Raw genomic sequence first — 12,426 nt, 5'->3', positions numbered from 1 at the left:
TAGCAACTCCTGAGGTGGGCCTGGCGCAGTGCGCGCAAACCAGGTCGCCAAGTACAAGGTGTTTCCTCCGACACATTGGTGCGGCTGGCTTCCATTGGTGCGCGCTGTGTTAAAAAACTTCTTGGAGCACCCATCCCGTTAGCGGGATCATTTTCGTCAACATCCGCTGAATTGCAGAGTGCCAAATTCTAATTAAATTACTAAAAATATTTAATTTTCATGAAATCACAAGTGCAATATAGCAAAACACAGCTTAGCTTGTTGTTAATCCACCTGGCGTGTCAGATTTCAAAAAAGCTTTTAGGCGAAAGTTATCCAAGCGTTTATGTAAGGACATCTCTCAGTGCAGACAAAACATTACAAACAGCTAGCAGCCAAGTAGATTGGTCACGAAAGTCAGAAAAGCAATAAAATGAATCGCTTACCTTTGATGATCTTCGGATGTTTGCACTCACGAGACTCCCAGTTACACAATAAATGTTCCTTTTGTTCCATAAAGATTATTTTTATATCCAAAATACCTCCATTTGGTTGGTGCGTTATGTTCAGAAATCCACAGGCTCGAGCTGTCACGACGGGGTGGACGAAAATTCCAAATTAGTATCCGTAAAGTTCGTAGAAACATGTCAAACATTTTTTATAATCAATCCTCAGCTTGTTTTTACAATAAATAATCGATAATATTTCAACAAGACCGTAGCTTTTTCAATAGCAGTGAGAGAGAAAATGTCTGCTCCAAGCTGCTCATGCATGCAAAACTCTGCTGGCACCCAGCCATCCAATGACGCAATGTGATCTTTCTCGCTCATTTTTCAGAATAAAAGCCTGAAACTATGTCTAAAGCCTGTTCACACCATGTGGAAGCCATAGGAAAAGGAATCTGGTTGATATCCCTTTAAAAATGGAGGGAAGGCATGCAATGGAAAAACAGCACTTCCTGGTTGGATTTTCCTCTGGTTTTCGCCTGAAATATCAGTTCTGTTATACTCAGACAATATTTTTATAGTGTTTTCTATCCTAATCTGACAATTATATGCATATTCTAGATTCTGGGCATGAGAAATAGGCAGTTTCATTTGGGTACGTTTTTCATCCAAACATCAAAATACTGCCACCTACACTCAAGAGGATAAGAAGCAGTGCGGCTTGGTTGGGTTGTGTTTCGGAGGACGCATGGTTTTTGGCCTTCGTCTCTCCTGAACCCATACGGGAGTTGTAGCGATGAGACAAGATAGTAACTTGGATACCACGAAATTGTGGAGAAAAGGGGGTAAAAAACTTTTTTTTTTTTATAATAACACCTGCTACTTCACACACCTGGTCCTTGACTCCATCCTCCTCTGCCTGCTTTGATCCCATGCTGACATTTTGATGACAGAAAATTATCCCCTCCCCCAAAAAATAATGTTACCTGTGCAACTGGAGACAAAACTCTAGATCCCCTTTACTCCACACACAGAAATGCATACAAAGCTCTCCCTCGCCCTCCTTTTGGCAAATCTGACCTTAATTCTATCCCCTTGATTCCTGCTTACAAGCAAACACTCAAACAGAAAGTACCAGTGATGTGCTCAATTCGGAAGTAGTCCGATGAAGCAGATACTAAACTACAGGACTGTTTTACAAGTACAGACTGGAATATGTTCCTTTTTTCCCAAGATGGCATAGCAGTTCAGACGTATTTTTGTCCTCGTCCTGTCGTGTATATAAATATATAGATATATTTACAACTTTTTTTTCACATACATTTTTAATTTTCCAAAAACTCATCTTCAGAACACTCTCCTGCAATCCACTTCACCAATTTATATTTATATAAAAAAGTATTATTTACCTCAGATCTGTAATCCTCCGAGAGGCTAGCCAGAAATTAGCCAGAAGCTAGCCGGGAGCTAGCCAGAAGCTGGTCCAGAAGCTACTCTGAAGCTGGTTCAGAAGCTAGTTAGCTTATTTACTGGCTAATCGTTAGTACTCAGCTAACCACGGTTTGTAGTCATCGGCTGTCCTTTGGCTCGAGAATCTATCGCCAGTTTTGTACGGCGCGGTGCAGCGCAGCGCGGCTCGGAACGGAACATACCGGATTTCGGCCGCTGGCTCTGGACATCCATACCTGGATCTCACAGCTAGCTAGCTGCTATCCATGTGACTATCGGCTTTCGTCGATTCCGGAGCTAACATTAATTGTTCCGGAGCTAGCCAGCTGAAGAGTTCCATCAATCACTCCTGGGCTGCAGTCACCTATCCGGACCCGTTTTGCTGCCTACGCGGAGCCCCACCGGGCCTTCACAGTTGGACTGCCGCTGTTGTCTACCTGAGGGAATTGTCCGGCTGGCTCCTCCGGCGCAACGTTGCCTGGGCGCCCATCTTATCGGCTGCTATCTGAATAGACAATCGGACAATTTTTATTTTATTTTTATTTATTTATTTATTTTTCTTCTTGGGCCTCTATAACTATATCTATTGTTTTTATTTTTGTTGTTGTTGTGTGATTTGGATTAATCCCCTCTACCACACGGAAACCCACTAATCTACTGACGGAACGCAAGAGTTGGCTAATAACAGACCTCCATTCTATGCTAGCTTGCTCCTATACTAGCTTGCTACCGATTTAGCTGTCTAAATCGCCGTGACCCCCAACCAACCTCTCCACTCATTGGACCCTTTTGATCACTCGACTGAGCATGCCTCTCCTTAATGTCAATATGCCTTGTCCATTGCTGTTCTGGTTAGTGTTTATTGGCTTAGTTCACTGTAGAGCCTCTAGTCCTGCTCATTATACCTTATCCAACCTATTAGTTCCACCACCCACACATGCAATGACATCTCCTGGTTTCAATGATGTTTCTAGAGACAATATCTCTCTCTTCATCACTCAATACCTAGGTTTACCTCCACTGTATTCACATCCTACCTTACCTTTGTCTGTACATTATACCTTGATGCTATTTTATCGCCCCCAGAAACCTCCTTTTACTCTCTGTTCCAGACGTTCTAAACGACCAATTCTTATTGCTTTTAGCCGAACCCTTATTCTACTCCTACTCTGTTCCTCTGGCGATGTAGAGGTGAATCCAGGCCCTGCAGTGCCTAGCTCCACTCCTATTCCCCAGGCGCTCTCTTTTGACGACTTCTGTAACCGTAATAGCCTTGGTTTCATGCATGTTAACATTAGAAGCCTCCTCCCTAAGTTTGTTCTATTCACTGCTTTAGCACACTCTGCCAACCCGGATGTTCTAGCTGTGTCTGAATCCTGGCTTAGGAAGACCACCAAAAATTCAGACATTTTAATTCCAAACTACAACATTTTCAGACAAGATAGAACTGCCAAAGGGGGCGGTGTTGCAATCTACTGCAAAGATAGCCTGCAGAGTTCTGTCCTACTATCCAGGTCTGTACCCAAACAATTTGAACTTCTACTTTTAAAAATCCACCTCTCTAAAAACAAGTCTCTCACCGTTGCCGCCTGCTATAGACCACCCTCTGCCCCCAGCTGTGCTCTGGACACCATATGTGAACTGATTGCCCCCCATCTATCTTCAGAGCTTGTGCTGCTAGGCGACCTAAACTGGAACATGCTTAACACCCCAGCCATCCTACAATCTAAACTTGATGCCCTCAACCTCACACAAATTATCAATGAACCTACCAGGTACCTCCCCAAAGCCTTAAACACGGGCACCCTCATAGATATCATCCTAACCAACTTGCCCTCTAAATACACCTCTGCTGTTTTCAACCAAGATCTCAGTGATCACTGCCTCATTGCCTGCATCCGTAATGGGTCAGCGGTCAAACGACCTCCACTCATCACTGTAAAACGCTCCCTGAAACACTTCAGCGAGCAGGCCTTTCTAATCGACCTGGCCGGGGTATCCTGGAAGGATATTGATCTCATCCCGTCAGTAGAGGATGCCTGGATATTTTTTAAAAATGCCTTCCTAACCATCTTAAATAAACATGCCCCATTCAATAAATTTAGAACCAGGAGCAGATATAGCCCTTGGTTCTCCCCAGACCTGACTGCCCTTAACCAACACAAAAACATCCTATGGCGTTCTGCATTAGCATCGAACAGCCCCCGTGATATGCAGCTGTTCAGGGAAGCTAGAAACCATTAGACACAAGCAGTTAGAAAAGCCAAGGCTAGCTTTTTCAAGCAGAAATTTGCTTCCTGCAACACTAACTCAAAAAAGTTCTGGGACACTGTAAAGTCCATGGAGAATAAGAACACCTCCTCCCAGCTGCCCACTGCACTGAAGATAGGAAACACTGTCACCACTGATAAATCCACCATAATTGAGAATTTCAATAAGCATTTTTCTACGGCTGGCCATGCTTTCCACCTGGCTACTCCTACCCCGGTCAACAGCACTGCACCCCCACAACAACTCGCCCAACTCGCCCTTCCCCATTTCTCCTTCTCCCAAATCTGCTCAGCTGATGTTCTGAATGACCTGCAAAATCTGGACCCCTACAAATCAGCCGGGCTAGACAATCTGGACCCTTTCTTTCTAAAATGATCTGCCAAAATTGTTGCCACCCCTATTACTAGCCTGTTCAACCTCTCTTTCGTGTCGTCTGAGATTCCCAAAGATTGGAAAGCAGCTGCGGTCATCCCCCTCTTCAAAGGGGGTGACACTCTTGACCCAAACTGCTACAGACCTATATCTATCCTACCATGCCTTTCTAAGGTCTTCGAAAGCCAAGTCAACAAACAGATTACCGACCATTTCGAATCTCACCATACCTTCTCTGCTATGCAATCTGGTTTCAGAGCTGGTCATGGGTGCACCTCAGCCACGCTCAAGGTCCTAAATGATATCTTAACCGCCATCGATAAGAAACATTACTGTGCAGCCGTATTCATTGATCTGGCCAAGGCTTTCGACTCTGTCAATCACCACATCCTCATCGGCAGACTCGACAGCCTTGGTTTCTCAAATGATTGCCTCGCCTGGTTCACCAACTACTTCTCTGATAGAGTTCAGTGTGTCAAATCGGAGGGTCTGCTGTCCGGACCTCTGGCAGTCTCTATGGGGGTGCCACAGGGTTCAATTCTTGGACCGACTCTCTTCTCTGTATACATCAATGAGGTCGCTCTTGCTGCTGGTGAGTCTCTGATCCACCTCTACGCAGACGACACCATTCTGTATACTTCTGGCCCTTCTTTGGACACTGTGTTAACAACCCTCCAGGCAAGCTTCAATGCCATACAACTCTCCTTCCGTGGCCTCCAATTGCTCTTAAATACAAGTAAAACTAAATGCATGCTCTTCAACCGATCGCTACCTGTACCTACCCGCCTGTCCAACATTACTACTCTGGACGGCTCTGACTTAGAATACGTGGACAACTACAAATACTTAGGTGTCTGGTTAGACTGTAAACTCTCCTTCCAGACACATATCAAACATCTCCAATCCAAAGTTAAATCTAAGGTTGGCTTCCTATTTCGCAACAAAGCATCCTTCACTCATGCTGCCAAACATACCCTTGTAAAACTGACCATCCTACCAATCCTCGACTTTGGCGATGTCATTTACAAAATAGCCTCCAATAACCTACTCAACAAATTGGATGCAGTCTATCACAGTGCAATCCGTTTTGTCACCAAAGCCCCATATACTACCCACCATTGCGACCTGTACGCTCTCGAAGGCTGGCCCTCGCTTCATACTCGTCGCCAAACCCACAGGCTCCATGTCATCTACAAGACCCTGCTAAGTAAAGTCCCCCCTTATCTCAGCTCCCACCTGTAGCACACGCTCCAGCAGGTATATCTCTCTAGTCACCCCCAAAACCAATTCTTTCTTTGGCCGCCTCTCCTTCCAGTTCTCTGCTGCCAATGAATGGAACGAACTACAAAAATCTCTGAAACTGGAAACACTTATCTCCCTCACTAGCTTTAAGCACCAACTGTCAGAGCAGCTCACAGATTACTGCACCTGTACATAGCCCACCTATAATTTAGCCCAAACAACTACCTCTTTCCTTACTGTATTTTATTTATTTATTTATTTTGCTCCATTGCACCCCATTATTTTTATTTCTACTTTGCACATTCTCCCATTGCAAATCTACCATTCCAGTGTTTTACTTGCTATATTGTATTTACTTTGCCACCATGGCCTTTTTGCCTTTACCTCCCTTATCTCACCTCATTTGCTCACATCGTATATAGACTTGTTTATACTGTATTATTGACTGTATGTTTGTTTTACTCCATGTGTAACTCTGTGTCGTTGTATGTGTTGAACTGCTTTGCTTTATCTTGGCCAGGTCGCAGTTGTACATGAGAACTTGTTCTCAAATTGCCTACCTGGTTAAATAAAGGTGAAATAAATAAATAAATAAAAATACATCCGATGGCATTGAGGAGATTACCACATCAATCACCGGCTTCATTAAAGAGGTGCACCGGCAACGCCGTCCCCATAGTGACTGTACATACATATCTCAAAGGGAAGCCATAGATTACAGGCAACATCCGCCAAGAGCTAAAGGCTAGAGCTGCCGCTTCAAGGAGCAGGACACTAATCAGGAAGCTTGTAATAAATCCCACTACGACCTCCAACGAGCCATTAAACAGGCAAAGCATCAATACAGGACTAAGATCGAATCCTAACATGCCAGCTCTGAAGCACGTCAGATGTGGCAGGTCTTGCATACTAACATGGATTACAAAGTGAAACCCAGCCGCGAGCCACCCAGTGACGCAAGCCTACCAGACAATCTAAATGCACTCTATGATCGTTGAGGCAAGCAACACTGAATTATGCATGAGAGCACCAAATGTTCCAGAAAATTACACTCTCCATAGACGATGTGAGAAAGACCTTTAAGCAAGAGCCAGATGGATTACCAGGACTCGTACTAAGAGCATGCGCTGACAAGTTTCTTGTTAACAAACTATAGTTTTGGCAAGTCGGTTAGGACATCTACTTTGTGCATGACAAGTAATTTTTCCAATAATTGTTTAGACAGACTATTTCACTTATAACCTACTGTATCACAATTCTAGTGGGTCAGAAGTTTACATACACTAAGTTGATTGTGCCTTTAAACAGCTTGAAAATTCCAGAAAATGATGTCATTGCTTTAGAAGCTTCTGATAAGCTAATTGATGTTATTTGAGTCAATTGAAGGTGTACCTGTGGATGTATTTCAAGGCCTACCTTCAAACTCAGTGCCTCCGTACTTGACATCATGGGAAAACCAAAACAAATCAGCCAAGACTTCAGAAGAAAAATTGTAGACCTCTACAAGTCTGGTTCATCCTTGGGAGCAATTTCCAAGCGCCTGAAGGTACCACGTTCATCTGTACAAACAATAGTACAAAAGTATAAACAACCATGGGACCACAAAGCCATCATACCACTCAGGAAGCAGACGCGTTCTGTCTCCTAGAGATTAACGTATTTTGGTGCGAAAAGTGCAAATCAATCCCGGAACAACAGCAAAGGACCTTGTGAAGATGCTGGAGGAAACAGGTACACAAGTATCTATATCCACAGTAAAACTAGTCCTATATAAACATAACCTGAAAGGCCGCTCAGCAAGGAAGAAGCCACTGCTCCAAAACGGCCATAAAAAAAGCCAAACTACGGTTTGCAACTGCACATGGGGACGAAGGTCGTACTTTTTAGAGAAATGTCCTCTGGTCTGATGAAACAAAAATAAAACTATTTGGCCATAATGACCATCGTTATGTTTGGAGGAAAAAGGGGGAGGCTTGCAAGCCAAAGAACACCATCCCAACCATGAAGCACGAGGGTGGCAGCATCATGTTGTGGGGGTGCTTTGCTGCAGAAGGGACTGATGCACTTCACAAAATAGATGGCATCATGAGGTAGGAAGCAACATCTCAGTCAGGAAGTTAAAGCTTGGTCGCAAATGGATCTTCCAAATGGACAATGACCACAAGCATACTTCCAAAGTTGTGGCAAAATGGCTTAAGCACAACAAAGTCAAGGTATTGGAGTGGCCATCACAAAGCCCTGACCTCAACCCTATAGAACATTTGTTAGCAGAACTGAAAAAACGTGTGCAAGCAAGAAGGCCTACAAACCTGACTCAGTTACACCAGCTCTGTCAGGAGGAATTGGCCAAAATTCACCCAACTTATTGTGGGAAGCTTGTGGAAGGCTACCTGAAACGTTTGACCCAAGGTAAACAATTTAAAGGCAATGCTACCAAGTACTAATTGAGTGTATGTAAACTTCTGACCCACTGGGAATGTGATGAAAGAAATAAAAGCTGAAATAAATCACTCTCTAATATTATTCTGACATTTCACCTTCTTAAAATAAAGTGATGATCCTAACTGACCTAAGACAGGGCATTTTTACTATGATTAATGTCAGGAATTGTGAAAAAGAGTTTAAATGTATTTGGCTAAGGTATATGTAAACTTCCGAATTACCTCGTACCTTTGCAGACTTGGTAATGGTATCCCGTGTATATAGCTAAGTTTTCATTATTCATTGTGTATTAGTATGTGTTATTACTTTTATTTTATTTTTAAAATTCTCTGCGTTGTTGGAAAGGGCTCGTAAGAAAGCATTTCACTGTTAGGCTACACCTGTTCTTTACGAAGCATGTGATGAAAAAATTGGATTTGATAACCCAGCTCTGCTCATTGCTTATGGATGTGTGTGTGTGCGCGTGTGTGCGAGTATGAGAAGGTGTATGTGTGTGTGTGGTGTGACAAACACCAAACACACACCGCTTAATCAGGCAATGTCAAGGGGAGGAAGTGAGCGACGGTGTTGTCCGTTTGAAGTGTGTTTCTTTGACGACCGGCATCGCAGGGACAAAACGGTTGGGCTTTACAAACCTCTGATGTCTGGGGCCAGCAGCACAGTGCTTTGTTCCACAGCAAACACCCACTCTGACTTTCATCCTCTCATGTTTGTCCATTTATAGCTTGTTCTTTTTTTCTCCTGGTTGTTACGGCAATGACAACAAAGCCTCAAGGCCTGTTGAATCAGAACGGTGAATAGGGTCACTGATATAATACTCTAATATAGATTACTATTACTCTCCAATCAGCCTTTGCTTGTATAGCAGGTAGACTGGATACAGTTACAAGACTAATGCAAACAGGCTGTACAGTACTGTAAATGGCTGCAAACAGCACTCTACAGTGCGGCCATTTAACTCACATATGCACCTAAAAATGTTGCTGTGCGACCTGGAATTTTTATTTAGGAGCACCAGTGCGCCAACATTTTTTAAAGGATTCTAGCTTTATTACTTTTAATATTTTGCATTGTGCTCCTAAATTTCTGTGCGCGCCTACATTTAAAAAAAAATAAAAAATCAGCATTGAGCTCTGCTGCAAGGCATCCTTGAAACATGTAAGCTCAAATCAGACAAGAACAGGCTACTATCTCAAAAAGCAGATCATACTGTCATGATAAGTTATTCCTATCTTGCTAAACATATGATATAAAATGGTGTATGAATTGAAAGCTGTTCCCATACTACAAGATGTTTCCTTTCTCTCGCTCTCCCACACAATACTACAGAAAGCCCTTCAGTGGCACTGCAGTGATGTAACCACACAACTGCTTCAGCTCTGGGGCTGATGTCATGTGTTCCATCTCTATGGTTACAGGGCTTGGAGTGGCAGCCAAGTGGTTTCGACAGAGAGCTCCAGCAGTGCTGCATAGCAAACCCCTGACCATGCACTGTTCCTTTGCTGAAATGACAGGAGTGTTGTGGAAATAAACCACACACACACACTTCAGTTGTCACCCTATCTCCCCCTGAATCCTCGTGTTTAAGTGTAAGCCAGTGTATTTCAACAACAACAAGTGTAAGGTAATAACACCTCTCAGCTTGGATTCATGTCCCACCTCCCCCAAACATATTACACAGCTCTCAGTGAGTCACCTGGATATCAATTCATTTAATCACAGCACGTTAATTTAATTAATCACAACACGTTCAATTAAATGTCCCCAGGAATATAAGGAATAGCCTGCTCGGTGGGATTTATTACCAAAGATGGGTTTTTAGATTCAGATATACCTCTTTTCCTTAGGGCAATTCCTACAGTGATGAGCGCTGCCACTGAAGAGTTGATTTAATCTCCTAGGCATCAGTCAGTCAATCATAAGGTCAGAGTCAGTCAGTCAGTGAGGGCAGGGTATTGGCAGAGCGGACCCAGCTGCCTCTCAGCAGAGCCGTGATCTCTTAGTGTACACGCCCGCTCTTTATTTCATTGCTGGGTAGATGGGGCTTGGCCCGCGGGGCTGGGCTATGGCAGGGTGAGCCAGACTTGGGCTGGCTACAGCACAGGGTCCCCCCTGGAGACCCAGAACTGAGGACCTGCTGAGGGATTTGGGCTGGGTTTGGGTGCTGAGAGGACCTTTCATAGGATTATGAAGTCATGATGCAAAATAAGTATTCTCATCCTCTTCTCTACACACCAATACTGAACTGCGCTATACTGAACTATACCATATTAAAAATGGGCCATGCCAGGGGGAATCCTTTCTAAATAAAAGATAAACAGAGGCGTTTCCAAGCTACTCAGAGATCCCCTCTTTAAAGCCTGCATGGCATCATCCAGACCAGCTGTCCCATGAACACCATGTGATAAGATGGTGAGGGTATCCCATAACAGGACAAGGCCACAAGTGACCACCATGCAGCCCCAGACCACACCCACCCCCCAGGGGCAGGCAGCCACTCGAAGGGTGCCAAGATACAGAGAAGTGCCTCATAATTAACAATGCCCCCAAGTTATGTCATGCTACACTGCTATTTTCATGATACTCAGTGGCTTATTGTAGTCTTCAAAGTAGATATTGTCCATGTCCCTCAAATAGAGGTATAATTAAATCACATTTAATTTCTCTGTATAGAAAAACAAAATTGATTTGAAGTTGATATCCCGGACTTGGTGTTTGAGCTGCGGTCCACTGTCCATGAATTTCTGGTCCCTCTCCAAGAGGTAGAGTTCCAGTCCATGTCCTTGGTACAGGCCCATCTCACAGCCTGTGGACTGGGGTAGACTAGACCAGACATGGAATTGTTTATCCCCTCTCTGTCAGTAGTATGGATTCTCGCTGGACTACTGGAATTGTTTATCCCGTCTGTCAGTAGTATGGATTCTCACTGGACTACTGAGAGACATTCTAAATTCACAGCATGTGGGACAGCTCAATCCCCTACTATTTCCTTTCAGTACCATCACATCTGTGTTGTTTTCCTGCACCCAGCCAACACAGACACACACGCACACACACAGCACACACAAAGACAGACACACACCCTTGTGACCTTGACGGCAGACCTCCTCCCTGGTTCTCCAGGAACCTATAAGAAGGACCAGCTTTAAAATGTCCACTTCTTCACTCTAACTGGGAGAAGCAAAAATATCTGGCCAGGGGGACTTCAGAGTGTCTTTTAACAGGGTAACTAGATTTGGTAATCTACTCATTGGATCCATGCAGTGCCAAATTAGCCACTGAACAGTGGCCGGCCCAAAGGGAGGGATGCATGGCACTGTTCTTCTCTAGCTCTCATGGGGGGAAATCATAACTTTGACTTAAATGAAATTTCACTTAGTCATGCATTGAGGTCAATGGGAGACTAGCCTAACAAAACATGTGATTTAGGACTGGCCCCATGATGTATTCAGAACCACCATAGAAGACCACGGAGATCAGCAGAGAAACTAAGGAGAAGTAAAGCCTAGACAAACGTAACGTTTAGTTTGTCACCTATATCTACAGGTGGGCAGATATACAGTGGCAAGAAAAAGTATGTGAACCCTTTGGAATTACCTGGATTCTGCATAAATTGGTCATAGAATTTGATCTGATCTTCATCTAAGTCACAACAATAGACAAACATAGTGCTTAAACTAATAACACAAATTGTATTTTTCTTGTCTATATTGAATACATCATTTAAATACATCCCTTAAACATTGACAGTGTAGGTTGGGAAAAGTATGTGAACCCCTAAGCTAATGACTTCTCCAAAAGCTAATTGGAGTCAGGAGCCAGCTAACCTGGAGTCCAATCAATGAGATGAGATTAGAGATGTTGGTTAGAGCTGCCTTGCCTTATAAATAAAAAAAACACAAAATGTGAGTTTGCTATTCACAAGAAGCATTGCCTGATGTGAACCATGCCTCGAACAAACGAGATCTCAGAAGACCTAAGATTAAGAATGGTTGACTTGCATAAAGCTGGACAGGGTTACAAAAGTATCTCTAAAAGCCTCGATGTTCATCAGTAAAACAAATCTACAAATGTCTATAAATGAAGAAAGTTCAGCACTGTTGCTACTCTCCCTAGTACTGGCCGTCCTGCAAAGATGACTGCAAGAACACATTATTTGTAATACATTTACAAACCTTTCAGTTTTTTTTTTATACATTTATGGGGTTTTGTGTGTAGATTAATG

General features: G+C 43.5%; 1 protein-coding gene across 7 annotated transcripts in view; it reads right to left on the bottom strand.

Annotated features, from left to right (window-relative positions):
• Positions 1–12,426, bottom strand: part of ppm1ba (protein phosphatase, Mg2+/Mn2+ dependent, 1Ba) — a 47,101-nt gene that overhangs the window by 20,751 nt on the left and 13,924 nt on the right. For 2 of the 7 annotated variants that reach the window (XM_090212937.1, XM_090212935.1), the window contains exon 2: positions 426–566. The exons of the other annotated variants lie outside the window; for them this stretch is intronic. The gene's annotated coding sequence lies outside the window, so the exon portion shown is untranslated. The remainder of the gene's footprint in view (positions 1–425; positions 567–12,426) is intronic. 7 annotated transcript variants of the gene reach the window in all.

The sequence above is a fragment of the Oncorhynchus mykiss genome, chromosome 20, assembly GCF_057628025.1.
Source record: "Oncorhynchus mykiss isolate SJ-2025 chromosome 20, ASM5762802v1, whole genome shotgun sequence".
Lineage (NCBI taxonomy): Eukaryota > Metazoa > Chordata > Actinopteri > Salmoniformes > Salmonidae > Oncorhynchus > Oncorhynchus mykiss.
Note: the sequence above shows the minus strand (reverse complement) of the source record. Positions and strands in the feature narration are given on the sequence as shown.